Source organism: Leptonychotes weddellii, chromosome 8, assembly GCF_054177405.1.
Source record: "Leptonychotes weddellii isolate Sample4059 chromosome 8, ASM5417740v2, whole genome shotgun sequence".
In the NCBI taxonomy this organism is placed as follows: domain Eukaryota; kingdom Metazoa; phylum Chordata; class Mammalia; order Carnivora; family Phocidae; genus Leptonychotes; species Leptonychotes weddellii.
This window is the reverse complement of record NC_138376.1, coordinates 77,911,408-77,930,981: the sequence shown is the minus strand read 5'-3', so window position 1 is coordinate 77,930,981 and position 19,574 is coordinate 77,911,408. Positions and strand designations below refer to the sequence as shown.

At 34.9% G+C, this 19,574-nt stretch overlaps 1 long non-coding RNA gene across 7 annotated transcripts in view; it reads left to right on the top strand.

Annotated features, from left to right (window-relative positions):
* The window catches only part of LOC102742234 (uncharacterized), a 676,629-nt gene that overhangs the window by 568,292 nt on the left and 88,763 nt on the right, over positions 1 to 19,574 (top strand). For 2 of the 7 annotated variants that reach the window (XR_014147834.1, XR_014147838.1), the window contains one exon: positions 1,915 to 2,255. The exons of 4 other annotated variants lie outside the window; for them this stretch is intronic. This is a non-coding gene — a long non-coding RNA (uncharacterized LOC102742234). Of the gene's footprint in view, positions 1 to 1,914; positions 2,256 to 13,558; positions 14,547 to 19,574 lie in introns of those variants that run through there. One more of the 7 variants, XR_014147856.1, reaches the window with a different exon arrangement.

Here is a 19,574-nt window from a genome sequence, read left to right as displayed (position 1 = left end):
CACTTAACACTCACCAAATACCTAGATATTTGAATTATTATATATGTATATTTTTTGAAAAATGTAAAGCTTGCAATATTATTTATGTTACGCTATGAAGGTACAAATCACCGAGGTACAGGTCAACTTTTTTTTCAAAATAGTTGGGGCAATGAAACGTATGTGTGTACTTAATGAAAATTTTTGATGATGATGATGATGATGCCTTTTGCGTGCCCAAATACACATAAAAATGTAATCATTTCATAATTTATATTCTGAAGTATTTTATATGAATGGTAAGGTTTTTTTTTTTTTAAGTTTTAAAGTGGTGAGTCTATAACTAAGACATATAATAACCCAGCTGGCACTGAATTCCTAAACTGTCTCCTCTCTAGTGGAAGCAGCGTTTTTATAACAACTCTACCTGTAAGCACAGGCCACACTGTTGGTTCTAAGGTCTCTTCCTAGGGAGAGAAAAAAAAATGCAGAATTCATTTTTTTTGTTTTTTTAAGTATGACACAGTAGGAAACACGATAGCTCACTTGGTTATGAAACATACTCGTAGAATTTCAGATTTCTGGAACTTGTCACAGACCTCAGTAATTATTTCTACTTTCCCCCAAAGCTGTCAAAACAATTTTTTAAAAAATTCATTTATTCTGTATTAACAGTCTTCAGATTTCATTTTATTCAATAGTACGATAGACCTAGTGACAGATTATATTGTTACATTTTAAGTATTTTATCTCTTCTTTCATCTTCATGTCTTCTTCTCTCCTATTCCTGATCTTTGTTAATAACATTGCCACCCTTTCTGTCATTGGAATAAAAACTGTCAAGTCAGGTTTGACCTCTCACTCACCTTCTAATCTTTATATAATGCTGATGATTCTACTTTTTTTACCCTCTTTCTACTTCAACTTATTTCTGTCGCTACTGCCACACTCCAAGCCTTCAATAGATTTTACCTGGATTGTTCACGTTGTCTTAAATATTTTCCATGGTTCAAAACTATACTTTCTTATGCTGCACACAGGTTTTTCTTCTTAAATTACATCTTTGATCAAGTAATACTCCTTTTCAAAACGTAGAATTACTCTCTGCATAATGTCAAATAAAATGCACAGTTCTCAACCTTTTATTTAAGCTATTCGGGAGCCTAATTCCAGCCCAGCTTTCACTGTTCCTATTTTTTTACATTACATTTACTGGATGTTTTATTGTAAGCAAAATACTTGTTAAAGAAATTTGAAGATATAAAAAGTACAAAAAAAGAAAACAACCTTGACTTATAATTCTTCTATGAAGAGATACCATAACTCATACTTACTTCTAGTACTTTTTGTGTGATGACCGTGTAAAAATATATCACCATATAAAGACACAGTTTTCCTGCTCTCCTCATTTACATTATATTGTTTTTCTTAAAAAACTTTATTTTAATTGAATGTTGTAGTCTATTTAATGATCATAAATTATCATAAGATGCACATAATTAACCTTTTCTTGTGTTATTTTTATTTTGCAAATCACATTTTCCAAAAATTGTATTTTATGTTCAGATTTATTACCATAAGGAAAAGAGTTTAGTAATTGTATCTTGTATTATTAATACTCATACACCTGACCTATTTTTTTTTTTAAAGTTTTTGTTTATTTCCAGTTAGCATGCACGTTGTACTAGTTTCAGGTGTACAATACAGTGACTCAAAACTTCTATACGTTACTCAGTGTTCATCTGAGTAAGTGTAGTCACCATCTGTCACCATACAACGTTATCACAATATTGAGTATATTCCTTATGCTGTACTTTTTATCTCTTGACTTACTTATTTTCAATCAGTTCTTGAAATAGTCCAGTTTTCACAGCTATGGTCACATAAAGTTTTTCAAATAATCTTTTTAAAAGATTTTATTTATTTATTTGACAGAGAGAGAGTGAGAAGGAGCGAGAGAGAGCATGCACAAGTAGGCGGAGCGGCAGGCAGAGAAAAGGGAGAGGGAGAAGAAGGCTCCCCGCTGAGCAAGGAGCTCCACGCGGGGCTTGATCCCAGGACCCTGAGATCATGACCTGAGCTGAAGGCAGACGCTTAACCGACTGAGCCACCCAGGCGCCCCTCAAATAATTTTTTATAGAAGAGCAAATAAGTGTTTTGTTTTATAAACTCCTGTAATATTATGTTTATTTTGATTAGCTATACAGTTGAACAAAATTGTATTTGTACATAAAAATATCTTGGAGTTAAAAAATTAAAAACTAAAATGTTTTTCAGTAGTTGTCACTGTGTTCTGTTATTTATAGATAGGAGCCTAAAGTCCTGCATGATTTTTATACTTGTGTATAACATTTCATACGCATTTGCTTCTTGGTGTTTTGTTTGCCTTATGTGTACTTTTCTTTTTGTTTTCTGACTGCCTAAAATTTGATAAAGGTATTTGGTCATGTATCAGTTTTACATAACTTAGGAATCACTGGGAGTTTTCAATTTCCTGTATCTCTTCTTCCTTGTTTTTCTTTCTTTCTTTTTTTTCTTCTGCCTACTCATAGATGCCTCAATTTTTTCCTCTAAAAAAATAACTGATAGGGCGCCTGGGTGGCTTAGTTGCTTAAGTGTCCGACTTGATTTCCGCTCAGGTCATGATCACAGGGTTGTGAGATCAAGCCCTGGGCCATGGAGTCCTCTTGAGATTCTCTCTCTCCTTCTCCCTCTGCACCCCCCTTCTCTCTTCCTCTCTAAAAAAAAAACAAAAACAAAACAACAACAACAACAAAAACCTGCTAAGTACTTGAAGGTTACTATATGAGAAATAGCCTAAGTCTGAGATGCATTTGTATGTAACATGTAAAGCAATATGCTGACACATTTTCTATTGCCTGTTATTATAATGAATAACTAGATGCACATAACATAGTATTGTGTATGTGAAAGCTCTTCATAAATATTTATGTAATTTTAATCCCCTTTTCATTTGACTAGAATACATGTGAGAGTATTTTTATTCAAAATACTAGAGTTTTCAAAAAATTTTTGTATATGTGAAGATTTTTTAATTATTAGATGAGAAAAAGTCTCCAAAATACCTTGGAAGTCTCTACATTAAGAAAATGAAGAATACTCCCTTAGCTAACCAATATTTTAAAATAATACCTATAACAAACTTCCTTAATACAGAGCATAATGAGTGGATGCTTGAAGGTTCCCATACCTGGAAATTGGCCCCTTGTTTCTAAAGCGAATTCTGTCACTACTCTTTACATGCTGCTCTTTAGCCACTCAATGTAACTGTATTTCAGAGTTCTCATCTTTAAAATTAAGGTCAAAGATGTTGCAGGAATCTTCTTGCTCTAAACAATTTCAATTATATTAAATAATTTCAAATATTAACAGTTAACCAGAAGTTTCTTTGGATTTTTAAATTAATTTTAACTTCCTATTACCTTCACTCTTTATGTTTTCTGCCCCCACTGCCATCAAGACATGCCATATTTTTTCCTAAGAAAATTAGCCCATTCAGTTCCTTCCGAAATTTATTTCATTTATCTCAGATACGTGATTTTTGCTGCTGGATATCTCTAAAACATTCTGTTTTTAAGTTCAGGTTTTAGAGTTGGCTCCATTCACTAAATAATGAGCTTCTTCTTGACTCTAAGTTACCTTGCGATATTATAAAATACACATAGGCTGGAAAATGACGTGGGCCAAGATATTACACAACATTGAATAAGGAAAAAAGTTGGAGTAAATGGTCCTTTAAGCTCTTAGGATGGGGATATCATATATTTTTATCATTTGAATTTGTCTGCTTGGTTCTTCACTCTTGCAAAAATTTCCTATAGACTTGTGGATTTCACTGTTCCCTATTTTGACATCTGACTGTTTTATCCAGTCAGTAAAACATTAAGCAGACACTAAGTATTTCTCTGTCACTCTGTTTTTGTCAAACAAAAAATAACAACCCACTGCCTTAGTTAAGTTTGGATATGCCCCTTTCTGTAAATACTGCTAGCCCTGATCTAGTTCAGACAACATTGCCATACATTACAATTGCCCATGCAAAATTTATGAATGTTTTATAATAAGAATCGTTGTATTCAATATTCACATGTGAGTTACTCTCTTTTTCTGGCCAGGCAAAGTCTTACTGAATATTGAATAAGAACTTGTCCTACAACTTTATATCAAGGAATGTTATGAATTGAAGAAAAATGGATACTAAATATATAAAAGTTAAGATAGAAACAGTAAATAATCACTCCATTTTCTTGGTTGACTTATAATACAAAACTTTGTCACCTAAAACTTTGAAAGACATGGCAAACAGGGTCTCCTTGAGGGACATAGAGCTTGGTAAAATCTCCTTATTTTGATTTTCTAATTAAAATTGGTATAAAAATAACCCTGCCAGTGCTAGCCATTTTTCTATGTGCTTACATTAACCTCTGCTCTATTTTATGCTCATAGTGAATCCGAATCTGCCGTCAAGTAGAGAGTGTTCAGCTGGACTCTGGGAGAGAAATTATTGTTAGATACCTGGAAGTCCAGTGATTGACGAACCTGACACTTACCCTAAACTTTTAGATCTGAGTTGATGGCTCTGCTCCTGGGGCAAACACCTTAGGGCATAGATGGCATTTTCTCTCCAAAGTTTCTGTGTATTAGGAGTAAGGTGCAATCTGTCATTTACAGAAGAGGAAGATTTCCCTATCCTCCCAAATCAGGCTATGGTAGCCTCTTTATAAATTATCAACAGATTACATTCTCATATCTACACTTTTATTATTATGCAGTCCTTTTCACAACAGAATTAAACTCCAAAGAATTTTTTCCTAAAGAGTGGCCCAGAATGCTTTAAAAAAAAAAAAGTTTCATGTGATTTCATTATATAATGTGATTCACATGGGTTATTTATAAAAATTATTGATGTACTTGACTACACAGGATAATTTATTCGATGGGAAAAATGCATAGGCTAGATCACAGCATTTTCAGTATCCAGTTGAAAATTGATAATGACCATAATTAAAAAAAAATCTATCCACTCTAAAACTTTTAAAAATATAGCTTTCTACACAATTATTGAATCAAAGCAAAATAAAACACAAAGTTATTCAGAGAATCTGAAAAAAAATAGAAGAAATATTCTGATATATAGACAAAACTCCATTCACAGGAAAATGTGTACTATTTTTTTAAAGGAAAAATAAAAAAGTATAATGGATGAGCATACTTCAATAAAAAGTTTAAATAATCTTAAGCATTAAATTTAAGTAAGCAGAAAAGGATTGTAAAATAATAAAATAAAACATGTTGAAATAATTTTGAAGTAATTAAAGAACAGGAAAGAAAGAAAGTAAAATAAAATCAAAAGCAGGTTCTTCCAAAAATGAATAAAATATACCCTCAGGTAATCCTTTTTAAGAGCCTGATTAAGATACCATTCATATACTGCACAATTCTTTTATTTAAAATATAAAACCTTGGGCACCTGGCTGGCTCAGTCAGTAGAACATGTGACTTGATCTCAGCATAGTGAGTTTGAACTTCACATTGGGTGTAGAATTTACTTAAAATAAAAAAATTAAAGTATAAAATTCATTTTTATATTAAAAATATATATTCATGAGGCTGTGCAACCATCACCACGGTCAAATTTAGGACATTTAATTTTCTTTAAAAGAAACTTCATATATACGAATGGTCATTTCCCATTCTGCCCTCTCCTCCAGGCCTAAAAAACCACTAATCTAATTTCTGTCTCTGTAGATTTGCCTATTCTGGACATTTCATATAAATGGAATCATACAATATGCAATCTTTTGTGACCAGCTTCTTTCACTTAAATAATGTGTTGAAGGGTCATCTATTGGTAGGATCAGATGATTTTTACTCCTTAGTCTGTTGATTTGATGGAGCACATTACTTGATTTTCAAGTGTTGAGCCAGCCTGCATATTTCTCCTACTTAGCCATTGTATATAATTCTTTTTATTCATTCTTGGAATCAGTTTGCTAATATTTTGTTGAGTTTTGTATCTACATTCTTGAGAGATACTGGTTTTTGGTTTTCCTTTCTTGTAATGTCTTTGGTTTTGGTATTCAGGTAATACTGGCCTCATAGAAAAGGTCAGGAAGTATTCTCTCTGCTTCTGCTTTCTGGAAGAGATTGTAGAAAATTTATATAATTTCTTTCTTTTTTTAAAGATTTGCTTATTTGAGAGAGAGAGGGGGAGAGAGAGCAAAGTGGGAGGGGCAGAGGGAGAGGAAGAGAGAATCTCAAGTAGACTACACTGAGCTCAGAGCCTGAGGCGGGACAGAGCCTGAGGCGGGCCTGAGATCATGACCTGAGCCAAAACCAAGAGTCAGACGCTAAACCCACTGCACTATCCATGCACCGCTATAATTTCTTTCTTACGTGTTTGGTAGAATTCACTGATTAACCCATTTGGACCTGGTGCTTTCTGTTTTATAGGTAACTGATTATTGATTCAATTTCTTTAATAAACATAGGCTATTCAGATACTCTGTGTTTCTATATGAGTTTTGGTAGATTGCGTCTTTGAAGGAATTGGTCCATTTCGTCTAGATTTATCAAATTTGCAGGCATAGAGTTCTTCCAATATCCCTTATTATCCTTTTAATATCTATAGGATCTGTAGTGATAGTCCTTCTTCATTTCTAATATTAGTAATTTGTGTCTTTTCTCTTGTTCTCTTAGTTAACCTGGCTTATTGATTTTATCCATCTTTTCAAAGAACCATCTTTTGGTTTCTTTGAATTTCTCTACTGATTTCTTGTTTTCAATTTCATTGGTCTGTTCTAATTTTTATTATTTCTTTTGTTCTGTTTAGTTTGGATTTAATTTCCTCTTTTTCTTCTATATCCCAGAGGTAAGCTAAAAACTATTTGTTTTAAATCTTTCTTCTTTTCTAATATATGCATTCAGTAATTTACATACTTTGAGCACTGTTTCAGCTACATCTGACAAATTTTGATAAGTGGTATTGTCATTTTTATTTAGTTCAAACTATTTTTAATTTCTCTTGGTTGTGTATTTAGTAACTTGGAGGAGTAATTTTTGTGAAGTATATTTCCCCTGTAGTATGCAGCTTCTCATGTTCTTCCTCCAGTTTTTCTCACCCTTGTCTTTACTTCTTAGTCTGGCACATAGTGGTCATCTCTGTATCATCACAATCCTCTTGTTGGCCAAAGATTTTGCTTAAGCCCCTTTAGCGTGTTAGATTTTTACCTTTACATTGGATGTGTGTGCTTGGAGTTTTCAGTCATAGGGAATTTGCTTTTTTTTTTTTGCTCCGAACTACTTTTTTTTTTTTTTTTAAAGGAGCTTAGAGGTTCTGTCTTTGATTACTCCCAAGAGGATACAAGTTCAAGCATGCACACAGTCTCCCAGACTACCAGGAATGACAATATGATTTTTAAGACTGGCTTCCATAGAGTCACCTCTAAGTCAGAGTAGCTTATGTTCGTTCAGTGTTTGGTTAGAAGTTATCTTCAAGTCCCTTGTGCCATGAGACCCCAGCCCTCTATGGATTGGTCTGTGTGCAGATTGAGAAGAGTAAAGAAGAACCTCCCTTGAAGACAGCAACAAATCTCTTCTGAGGTCTCTTGGCTGAATGGCATCCTATACCTTTTCCTTAAGCAGTCCCTACTGAAGCAATGGAGATTACTTTTGGACCTCACAGTTCCCAATAGCATCTTTGTCACAAATCTGTAGAATTAAAAATGCAGACAGATACATGACTGTCAAACATTTCATTGTTGTAATAGCTTTATACCTATAACAAAGTGCCCTTACTTCCTCATGATAACTAACATTTCCCAAAAGAACAAGCATTTTATTACTACAAAGAGTGAAAAGACTATAATGTTATAATAAAATAGGGTCTTAAACTGTATAAACATGGAGAATTCCATACATTTCCTGTGTCCTTTTCATTTCCCCTCCACTGGGGGGCATCTTATAGCAGCAGTGGACAGTCCAGACCTTTGGAACCATTAACTCACCAACTACCTACAGGAAGCTTGCATTTCATTTCTGCTAAATAACTTTGGCAGTTGCTTGTCAGTTGTTAAGTAATTCATTCATAAAAGCAAATAATATTGAGTACCAGATACCGTTCAAGGTGCTTGGGATACATTAATTATAAAACACAAAAAACCACTTGGAAGTTCCATTCTAGTAGACAATAAAAAAGAAAAGAAGGTATGTATGTAAATTATACAGTGAACTGCAAAGTGGTAGAGCTGAGTAAGAGAAAGTTGAAACAGAATGAGGGAAAACATGTTCAATTTTATATTATAAGGCCAGTTTTATTTTGAATGGTATGTGTATATATACACATTTATGTGTATATGTATGCATGTGGTGACATATATACATATGTTCATATATACATATTGTTCAATCACCTAAACTTTTATGAACACATGTATATCTATTTGTGTGTATGTGTCTCTGTGTGTGTATATACATATATGTACATAAACATAGATGTATACATATATAATCACTCTATTAATCTTTTATGATTATACATGTATATATAAGCATACACACACACAAAACTCTACCTCCTAAACTTACAATTAATTTCATTAGGACTCATAATCTTTTAACTGGATATTTAAAGTTTATATATTCTGAATTTTGTTTTTCTCTTCTTCACTATAGTCATCTTTGTGCTCTTTTCTGTCTTTTATTTATTTATCTGTTTATCCATTATTTATTTGTTTTAGTGCTGACACTTCTATAAATTACTCTGGTCCACCTCTTTCATTTCAGCTGCTTCAGCTCCTTAGAGTTCTCTTTTGCATTTTCTTTCCTTTCAGACTTGACCTCTCACTTCTGCCTTATTAGATGGCATGCCATTGCTTTTATTTCCTTGCTCTCCTGTATCAGTGAGCATGTAAGAGATGAGGAATGTCTAAAATTGTAAATCTTATACTTTTGCTAGCGTTTAGTAGACCACGAATCTTAGATGAGCTGTCCTTTTTTTTATTTTTTTAAGATTTTATTTTTAAGTAATGTCCTTCTTATAACATAGCATATGGCTTTTGAATATGAGCTTCATGAGACCCTTCTGTCGTCTGCCTGCCCTTCCTCTAAAATGCACTTTTTCCTGAGTATACGTATTATGTTTACTTTAACCTCACAATTCTACATGTCTGGGTAGTATTGTGTGGATGATTTTTATTAGCAAATTGAAAATCATATCTCCAGACATCCACGGTTTGTTTTGTTTTGTTTTTAAGTAGGTTCTTCACCCAAACATGGAGCTTAAACTCACGACCCTGAGATCAAGAGTCACATGCTCTACTGACTAGACCAGCCAGGTGCCCTCCAGTGTTTAAATATATAGGTATTTACACTGAGTATTACTTTTAACAAATACATTTTATGTCCTTAACTTGATATTGCACATGTGTGTTCCTAATGATTTAAAAAAGCATATTTTCTGTGATAAAGTATCATAGTACCTATCTACCTCTTTTTATTTTTCTCTTGGTTCAAATTATTCCTTAAATAAGTCCAAAATTCCTCAGTCAATATCACTGATCCTTCCCAATGTAATGCATGAGAATTCATGAATGCTAAAGTAAGTTATTAGTCATTCCAGAATACTTTTGTTTGAGCTTAAGATCAAATTTTATGGTAGTCATTAAGGGTAAAATTATCTAATTAAATGTGTGATATAAAAGAACTGGAACATTTTTAATGGCAATTGTTCCTTCTTTTATTTTCTTCAAACAATACTCCTATAATCTATGTTTTTACATTATGCAAATATCCCCACATGTTCAATTAATAGCCATCTAGAGGAAGATAAACTATCCAAATTTGGCCACCGTACTGGTCCTCATTCTTTATTTCATCTGATGCTCCATATGTCAATAATATTAGTAAAGTTGTTATATATGTCAATAATGTTAGTAAGTTTGTTATATATCATTATATATATATATATACACATATATATATAATGAAATTTATCCATTGAATGTATCCATTATACATATGATGGAATTTATGTAAATTCCATTCTACTCCCTGAAGGATTTACACATAGTGTTAGTACTTGCTTTGGATTTGTTTAATGCAAGTATCTGTCTCACTTTGTTAACAAGAGAAAGTGGAGCATTTCCCTAATAGGAATTTACCATTACGTTTTATCTGTAAAATGTCATATTAAAACAGGTATCACAGTATCATCTTTGTTGAATTATGTTAGCCACAGAGCCTTTATTGGAACACATTATGTTACGGCTTCAATCTGTTTTTTAATGAATATAGAAACTGCCTTATATATTAAATATTTCAATTGTTTACATATAGCAGGATTGATCACTCCTTCTTTATGACCTCTAGGCCCAGGTGGGAATAGAAACATCTGATAGAATCTGGTAGTGCTATTTTATGATATTATGTGATCCCCAATATGCCTCAAGAATCACAAAATGTATCAGCCTATACCTGATGCCAACAGCTTTGCATAGGGAATTCACCATTCTCCATGATTCTCAAGTCCTCTCCCAGCAAATCCATTGTTTTCCTATCACAGTACAGTAACTAATCATATCCATTTAATAAGAAGTTGATCACCCCCAAAGGTCCAGTTAATCTGCAGAGACCTGACTCACTATATGCTATTTTATTTATTGCTGAAGACCTAATGTCTGAAATTTTAATATTATAAACAGACCTTGACCTGAATCTTTTCCTCCTCATGCCATACAACAAATATCCTAAATAATCTTCATCATTGCTTATCTATAGACTTGTTGACAGCAACTATAGTAAACCCTAAGGATCTGGGTATCCTGCTCTTAATATAGGTATTCTTTCTAAATTAGCTGGAAAAAGAAGAAACAAGGGCATTATGTAGATATTTGGACATGCAAAATTGTTCTTAAAAAAATATCTCTTGACAAATAAGAAATTTGGAAAACTATTCTATCTCGTGAGCTTAATGTTAAAATTATTTTAAATCAGATAATCAGATAATATTATAAATAATATTGTTCCTTAAACTTTACCTCATATAAACAAAAAATAAAATAAAACTGTAGTGTATCTTCTCAATGTTTGGTAATCAGTACTAAGTTCTGATAAAATGTTCTCCTGCAATGGATATTAAAGATAGTGACTTACATGGTCATTCAATATGGTATGTAGTCCCTGGAAATACTGTGTTTTGAGTCTTCCTCTGTGTAATGAAGGGTATTTTGAAAGTGATTTAATTATATGCAAAAGCATTGCATTAATATCATGTGCATCCTGGAATGAGGACTATCATAAGACTATGATGACATGAGGCTGTGAGTGTGTCTATGTTGTGCTTTCTACCTCAGAGAAGTTAGCGCTGAAAATAAGCAAATCTTAATCAGTGTTCATATCAAAGTGTTGTGGTAGCTTTTTACGTACACTAAATTTTTACTTATGAGTCCACGATGATAATCACAGGAAAAATGATAGTAACAGAAAAAGATATAAATGAGAATAAGAGCATATCTAATATAATAAAGAAATGAAATGGTCACATTTGTTTTTCTCCTAGAATGAAAGTACTGGAATTTTCCAAATAACTATCATTAATAGTTTACGGCTAAAGGGCACTATTCCATCTGTAGAAGCCTTCTGAATTCACTACAGTTGTTGATGATAATTTACTACATTCATTTTTAGAAACTATAAGAATAAATCTAATTATTTCATCTGAATATGCATAAATGTTTGTTATCATAAGCTATACATTTTAGCATATTACTGAAAATGTTTTCCCCCATGAAATGAATTTTATGCATGACTGGAAATACTTCTGTAATTCTGAGTTATGGGCAAAACACATTTAGAGCAAAATAGCTTTAAAATAAAATTAACTTTTTATCGGTAATAGCTATATTTTATAATGTTTGTATTTTGAATTTTTCATGGTGTCCTAGAATTTAAAAGTTGGAAAGAGCATTAGAAATTATCTGTTTGGGGGCACCTAGGTGGTGCAGTCAGTTAAACGTCGGATGCTTGGTTTCGGCTCAGGTCATGCTCGCAAGGTCGTGAGATGGAGCCCTGCGTCAGGCTCTGCACTTAGCCTGGAGTCTGCTTAAGTTTCTCTCTCCTTTTCTCTCTGCCCCTCCCCACCGCATGCTCTCTCTCTCTCTAAAATAAATACAAAAATCTTAAAAAAAAGAGAAATGATTTGTTTGAGTGATATATTTAATCCCACCTATACCATCTCTAGGGGAAAAAATACCCCCCAAATCTCAATGTTGTTGTAAAAACAAATAAGATATTTGCTGTGCCAAAGTATTATTATTATTATTATATAATATATAGTATACTTTTGTATATTTTATATACATGTATGTGTAGTATGTTTTGTATACTATACATGTAAATATATATGTAAAATAATTACTGTGGTAGTAAAATAGCAGTATATAAGGTACAGTGTCATTAGGTAATTTTTTTTAGAGTCTCTTGTCCAGCTTATTATAAAACCATGACTCTTGACTGTTGGTTCAGAACCCAAAGAATTGATCCATTTTTTTTCTTTTTTAAAATTCAGTATATCATTAGGTTTCCATGCACCAACACTTAATATTTCCCCTGAACCCTCAACATAGCTATATATACAACTTAATAAGTTGAAACCCATTTGTAGTCCAGTAGTGTTTTCTTTCTCCTTTTCCTAATCTTCATAAAGACATATGCCTCTTTGTCCTCATGCTTCAGGTTAGACCGAGACACAGAATGTCAGTTGTGCCTGCCTTCCAGGTCATTTCAGGACCTCCCAGGTCATTTCAGGACCTCCCCATACCATCAGCCTGGAATTCCCCTCATAGATTTTCCTCACTGTTCTTCTGTTCTGGTTCACTTTCTACATTTACTTTATTTTGGAGGGGAACATCCATCCTCCAGCAGTTTTCTGTAGGTACACAGGAAGCAACATTTTGAGACCTTACACACCTCACAAAAGTTTTCTTTTATCTCCACATTTCATAAATAATCTTGTTGGATATAGAATTGGAATTGCCGGATATAGCTGGAATTCATTTTCCCTCTGAAATTTGAAGACTTGCCTGTTCTGTTTTGTCTTTTAGCTTCCATGGTTGCTATTGCAAAGTCCAGTGATGTTCTGACTGTTAATTCTGTGTGTAGAACCTGTTTGGTCTCTTTGGAAATTTTTAGAACCATCTCTTTATCTAAATGGTCAGGATAATTTATTTTGGTGTGGAATTTTTTTCATTTATTTTATGGGATAATATGTAGATTTTTTTTAAAACTAGAGTTCTGCACTAATATTCTTGGATATTTTCTTGTCTAAATTTTAAATATTATTTTCTTTCCAGAGTTTCCTTTTCTTTCTATAAATTAGTACTAATCAGATGAGCTACCCCCTGATTTGATTACATAATATTTCCTTCTTTTCTCTCTTATATTTTTTCCTTGTCTTTTTTCTATGTTTTATATAATTTCTTCAGTTTTAATCTTGTAAGTTCTACATTAATTTCTCTTAAGGTCATATTTTTTTTTAAGATTTTATTTATTTATTTGACAGAGAGAGACACAGAAAGAGAGGGAACACAAGCAGGGGAGTGGGAGAGGGAGAAGCAGGCTTCCTACGGAGCAGGGACCCTAGGATCATGACCTGAGCCGAAGGCAGATGCTTAACGACTGAGCCACCCATGCACCCCTTAAGGTCATATTTTTTATTGAAGTAGTTTGTTCTTTTATACAATTTTATACAAAATTCCTTTGTATAGAACTCAGTATTATTTAATAAATGCAATATCTTTTATCTAATGAATCTGAATTTTACTTTATATGAAATTTTCTTTTGTTCATTGTCCCTGTTTCCCTCTGAAATTTGTTTTTATCTTTGTCTTTCATGCTAGTGAATTTTCTCTTTCTGGTGATCATTGCCTTTTTATATAGTTTTAGTCAGATTCCAACCAGAAACCTCAAAGAACTTTAAGTATTTTAAACAGGTGGAATTAGTTCAGGGGATCAGTTATAAATATGGTAGAATATCTGATAATGCATTCATAGGACAATATATCACTTAAACTGAATCTGGCTGAATCACCAGCATGGGGACCTAGAAAATGTCGTCTATGAGGATGAGAATATGGGACCCAGCAGAGTGGGAAATGGTGAGGAACAAATTTGAGGGTAAAGAGTTCTAGGAATATGTATTAGAGTTCTCCAGAGAAATAAAACAATTGTCTATATCTATATAGATCTAGATATAAATAGAATATAGATATATAGATATAGACACAGATATAGGTAGAATAGTTTTATTATGAGAGATTGGCTCATGTGATTATGGAGACTGAGACATCCCACGATCTGCATCAGCAAGCTGGAAAACTAGGAAAGATGATGATATAGGTCTGAGTCCAGAGATTCAAGAATTGGGGGTGTGTGGGTACAATGGTGTAAATTCTGGTCTGAGTCCAAAGGCCCAAGAACCAGGAGTGATGATATCCAAGGACAAGATGAGATGGGTGTCTAAGCTCAAGCAGAGAGCAAATTTGCCCTTTCTCTGCCTCCTTGTTTTACTTTGGCCCTCAGTGGAATGGATGTTACCCTCCCACATTAGTGAGGGCAGTTTCTTTTTTTCTTTTCTTTTCTTTCTTTTTTTTTTCTTTTCTTTTCCTTTCCTTTCCTTTCCTTTCCTTTCCTTTCCTTTCCTTTCCTTTCCTTTCCTTTCCTTTCCTTTCCTTTCCTTTCCTTTCCTTTCCTTTCTTTTCCTTTCCTTTCCCTTCTTTTCTTTCCCTTCCCTTCCCTTCCCTTCCCCCTTCCCCTTTCCCCTTTCCCTTTCCCCTTGCCTTCCCCTCCCCTCCCCTTCCTTTCTTCTTTTCTTTCCTTTTCTTTTCCTTTCTTTTCTTTCTTTTCCTTTCTTTTCTTTCTTTTCTCTGTCCACTAATTCAAATGCTAATCTCTTCTAGAGACATCCTTACAGACAAATGCAGAAGTAATGCAAGTAATGTTTTACCAGCTATCTGGGCATCCTTTAGCCCAATCAATTGACACAAAAAATTAGCCATGACAGACTAGTGCACACATTTTTTAAAAAAGTCATGAAAAGCTGCCTGGAAGCTCTTTTGTACATGGGTAAATCTCTACTGGTAGGTTTCACTATAGGGTGATTTGGTGTGAGCCAGACACAGCAATTGATTTCTCCAAAATTCACAGACTAACAAATGTTGTTTTTGTTTTGTTTTGTTTTTTAAAGATTTTATTTATTTGAGAGAGAGAGAACACATGAGAGGGGATAGGGTCAGAGGACGAAGCAGACTCCCTGCCAAGCAGGGAGCCCGATGCGGGACTCGATCCAGGGACTCCAGGATCATGACCTGAGCTGAAGGCAGTCGCTTAACCAACTGAGCCACCCAGGCGCCCCTTGTTTTGTTTTGTTTTTAAAATGATCTGTGTCTCCAGAGGTGAATCTTTTAACTTCCTTCCTGGGGAATCTAAACTGGGTTGGAAGCTAACCATGGAAAAGTGGCTAGGGAAATCACCATTCACCAGCAGATATTCACTTAATTGCTCAGCTTTTTTTTTAAAGATTTTATTTATTTATTTGAGAGAGAGAATGAGAGAGAGAGAGAGCACATGAGAGGGGGGAGGGTCGGAGGGAGAAGCAGACTCCCTGCTGAGCAGGGAGCCTGTTGCGGGACTCAATCCAGGGACTCCAGGATCATGACCTGAGCCGAAGGCAGTCGCTTAACCAACTGAGCCACCCAGGCGCCCAATTGCTCAGCTTTTGCCTAAGTTTTTTTTTTACACATGCCCTAGTGTCCGGTTTCCTTTCTGGTTTCCCATTTGTAAAGAGTGAATTCCATGTCTCCAGCCACTATAGTGGTACAAAAGATCTGGCTGAGTGATTTAGTAGGAAAGAGGTAGGGTTTAAACCTCTTTATTCAGATTTTCAATCACCCTCCTAATTTTACACTCATTTCTGCTCTTACAATCAGAGGTGACTCCAATTAGTGAAACTTTCTGGGGTTCTAAGACACAGACGGTTACCTCTTATTGAAATATTTCTAGAAACAGGATTTGGCTTTTGTCATTAGTACAGCTCTCATTTACTTGTTCATTCAGTTTCCATCTTCCATCTTTTTTTTTTTTTAAGTTTTTATTTATTTACTTGTCAGAGAGAGAGAGAAAGCACAAGCAGGGGGAGCAGGCAGAGGGAGAAGCAAGCTCCCCATGCAACAAGGAGCCAGATGTGGGACTCAATTCCAGGACCCGGGGTCATGACCTGAACCAAAGGCAGACACTTAACCAGCTGAGCCACCCAGGCACCCCTCTATCTTCCATCTTGTGTTCATTTCTTTCATTGTTCTCAGTTTCTCTAGAAACTGGTGGAGTTTTGACTCTGGTCCTTTGCTTTCACTTTAGTGGACATTCAGAAATGAACAGAAATAAATGTGAGTATTCAATATCTGTGTTTCCTATCATAACATCTTAATAACAGATAATGCTGCATAGATAACAACTTTAAAAAATGAAACCTAATGAGAGCGCTGCCTTTAGAAACTAGGCAGGCCTTAACAAACTTCATAATATTGCAATTTTTTAATGTTCATCTTCTAATCATATTTTTATGTCAAGATTGTGGAACTGGCACATATGTGGAAACTTTTCCCATTTGTTTTAGAATACAACATCATTCCACGAAGACTGGAGTTAAGAATAGTATACATATTGTTTTTGGGTTAGCTTCTTTAATCTAATGTGTCTGACAGAAAAATGGCATATTGTGTGGGTGGATGAACAATACATTCTTCCATCTGTATTTCAGTGTTTGTCCACTGATGACCACTCCAAGAAATTGTTGTCAAAGTGCAATTTCTCATGACACAGTTGGCTTTCCTAAGTTTTTCTAGGCAATCCATGCTTTAGCATTTAAGCAAAATTTAGTCAAGTAATTCACACAACCCACTTTTGCTTTTTTGATTACTAAGAATTATATATCATTGGGCACATATGTTTACACTATGGTATAACTTTTTTTTCTGCCTTAATTTTGAAGATGGGAAAACACCTTGGACTATAGATTTGGTTATTGCATGACACTAAATGTAGAAATTAATAATTTAAGGGTGGGGGTGCCTGGGTGGCTCAGTTGTCAAGTGTCTGCCTTCTGCTCAGGTCATGATCCCAGGGTCCTGGGATCAAGCCTCGCGTCGGGCTCCCTGCTCAAGGGAAGCCTGCTTCTCCCTCTGCCTGCTGCTCCCCCTGCTTGTGCTCTCTGTCTCTCTCTCTGACAAATAAATAAATAACATTTTTAAAAAAATTAAAAAAAATAATTTAAGGGTCAACCAGCTTGAAAATATCAATTCAATAAAAAAAGTAGTTGATGCATACTTTCTAAAACTTGAATATGCATAAATTGCTCATTTAAGTATTGTTCATCATCTCAGTTTTACTGGAGTGGAGGTGGTTACAGAAGTGGAAATAGTATTAGCTTGCATAGGCTTTTTAAAAAATTGTTACTCCTTTGGTATAGTTTGTGAATACTAAATTGGTGTAAATTTGAGTAAGAAGTTAACACATAGTCTAGGGTGCCTGTCTAGATTGGAGAACCAGAATAATTTTCCATAAGGAATCCTTCCTCTATAATACAAAGAACATTATTATATTGTCAGTCTGGGGACAGAAGACTTGGTCAAGCTCTGCTCTGTGTGTGTTCCACCATCCTGTCCTCCAGTTCACTGATTCTATTCTCTGCTTCATCTAATCTGCTGTTGAGCCCCCCAGTGTAATTTTCAGTTTTGTTACTGTATTCTTCAGTTCTGTGACTTCTGTCTCATACTTTCTTATATTTTCTTTTTTTTTTAAAGTTATCACTGTGTTCATCTGTTTTTCTACCGAGTTTGTTGAGCATCTTTATGATAATTACTTTGAGCTCTTTATCTTGTAAATTATTTATCTCTGTTTCATTAAAGTTTTTCTCTGGGGTTTTGTCTTGTTCTTCTGTTGGGAACATATTCCTCTGTCTCCTCAGTTTGCTTGAATCTCTGTGTCTGTTTCTATGTATTAGGAAAAATGGCTATCTCTCCCAGTCTTGCAGGTGTGACTTTGTGTAGAAGATTAACCTCATCATTTAACCTTGCCCTAGCTTTTGGCTGTCCCTCAGACTTTTCATTGTCTAAGCAGCCTGTTTTTTTCTTGGTAAGTCCCAGTTGTTATGGGTGTGTCAAGAGTTGTGAGTGTTCCAGAGAGAGGAACCTAGTTTCAGGCTGAATGGAAACGAGACTCTCAGGCCCCAGTTTTTAAGGTATGCATTATATAAATCCTGTGGGAATGCAATTGTAAACTCTTCTGGCCTCCAGACCAGGTGATCTGGAAGTGTCTCCTTAGTTACAGTCACAAAATTAGTGGTTCCAGGTGAGCATATGAGCTTTTTTCTGGGAGGTACTGCTGAACTCTAATGAAGCCAACTGAGAGTTCAAAGATGGAATCCCCTAGCCTACACTTCATAGTTTCTAGATTTGTGGCTATTTCATTTTTCAGGCTGAAGCTTAGGTCAAGTAGATAGGTTTTTTGTTTTTTGGTTTTGGTTTTTTGGTTTTTTTTCCACAGGAAGACTAGGGGTGTGTTTCAGTCTGCTGTCTGTACTGTGCCCTGGAGGTATTAGCTTGCCAAGAACTGTCATTCCAATGGTTTCAGACCTATAGGGCTCAGAAACACAATCCTGCTTGGCCCTCAGAGCCAGGTGATTGAGAGGCACCTACTGTGTGGGTTTTACATGATGGTCAGCTTAGGCAGAGCTATGGTGGAGTGGTATTTGTGGGCAGGGTGTGCCCACCAATGCTTGAGGTTAGAGGGAGATTTCCAAAATTATGCCTGGCAGTGCCACTGTTAGCAGGGTAGAGGGAGTCCCCCAGGGTCTCCATCCCTGGAGAGAGTCCCAACAATCTCCTGTCCTTCTCGTAGATGCTTTAAGAAAAGGAAATGAATCTCCTTCACTTATGGTTTGGCACTTTTCAAACTACTACTGCTTTTGAGCTAGGTTCTAGGGTGAGTGAATCTGTGCATGAACCATTTAAGTGTGGAGTTTCCATTCTGTACAGTCCTGTGGATTTCCTGGACACACACCACTGTTGGTTTTCAAATCAGACATTTTCTTTCTCCTCAGCGTAGGTCCACAAGGGTTGGGGAGCCTGATGTGGGGCATAAGCTCTCTACTTCTCAGGAAGAAGCTCTGTATTTGTGAGATCCCTCCCGACTGTGATTTGCTGTGCTGGGGACTTTTTTTTTTTTTGGACCACATCTCTGCCTCTCTTACCTATCTCTATCCTTTGTTGTGTGGAGGAGCTGTTCAGCTAGTTTTCAGGTCTTTTTCAGAGGGGATGTAGCTGTAGATTTGTTATGTCTGAGGGAGGAGATAAGTTCAGGGCCTTCCTAAGTGACCATCTTGAACTGCCACTCTATTGTGTTTTTTTTTTTTTTTTTGCTTTGTAATCAGTATATTAAGGAGATATTCATACATTTCATTTGCTTAATTCTGATACCCAGATTTAAGCTTGTGAACATGACTTTTAAACATACAATTAAAG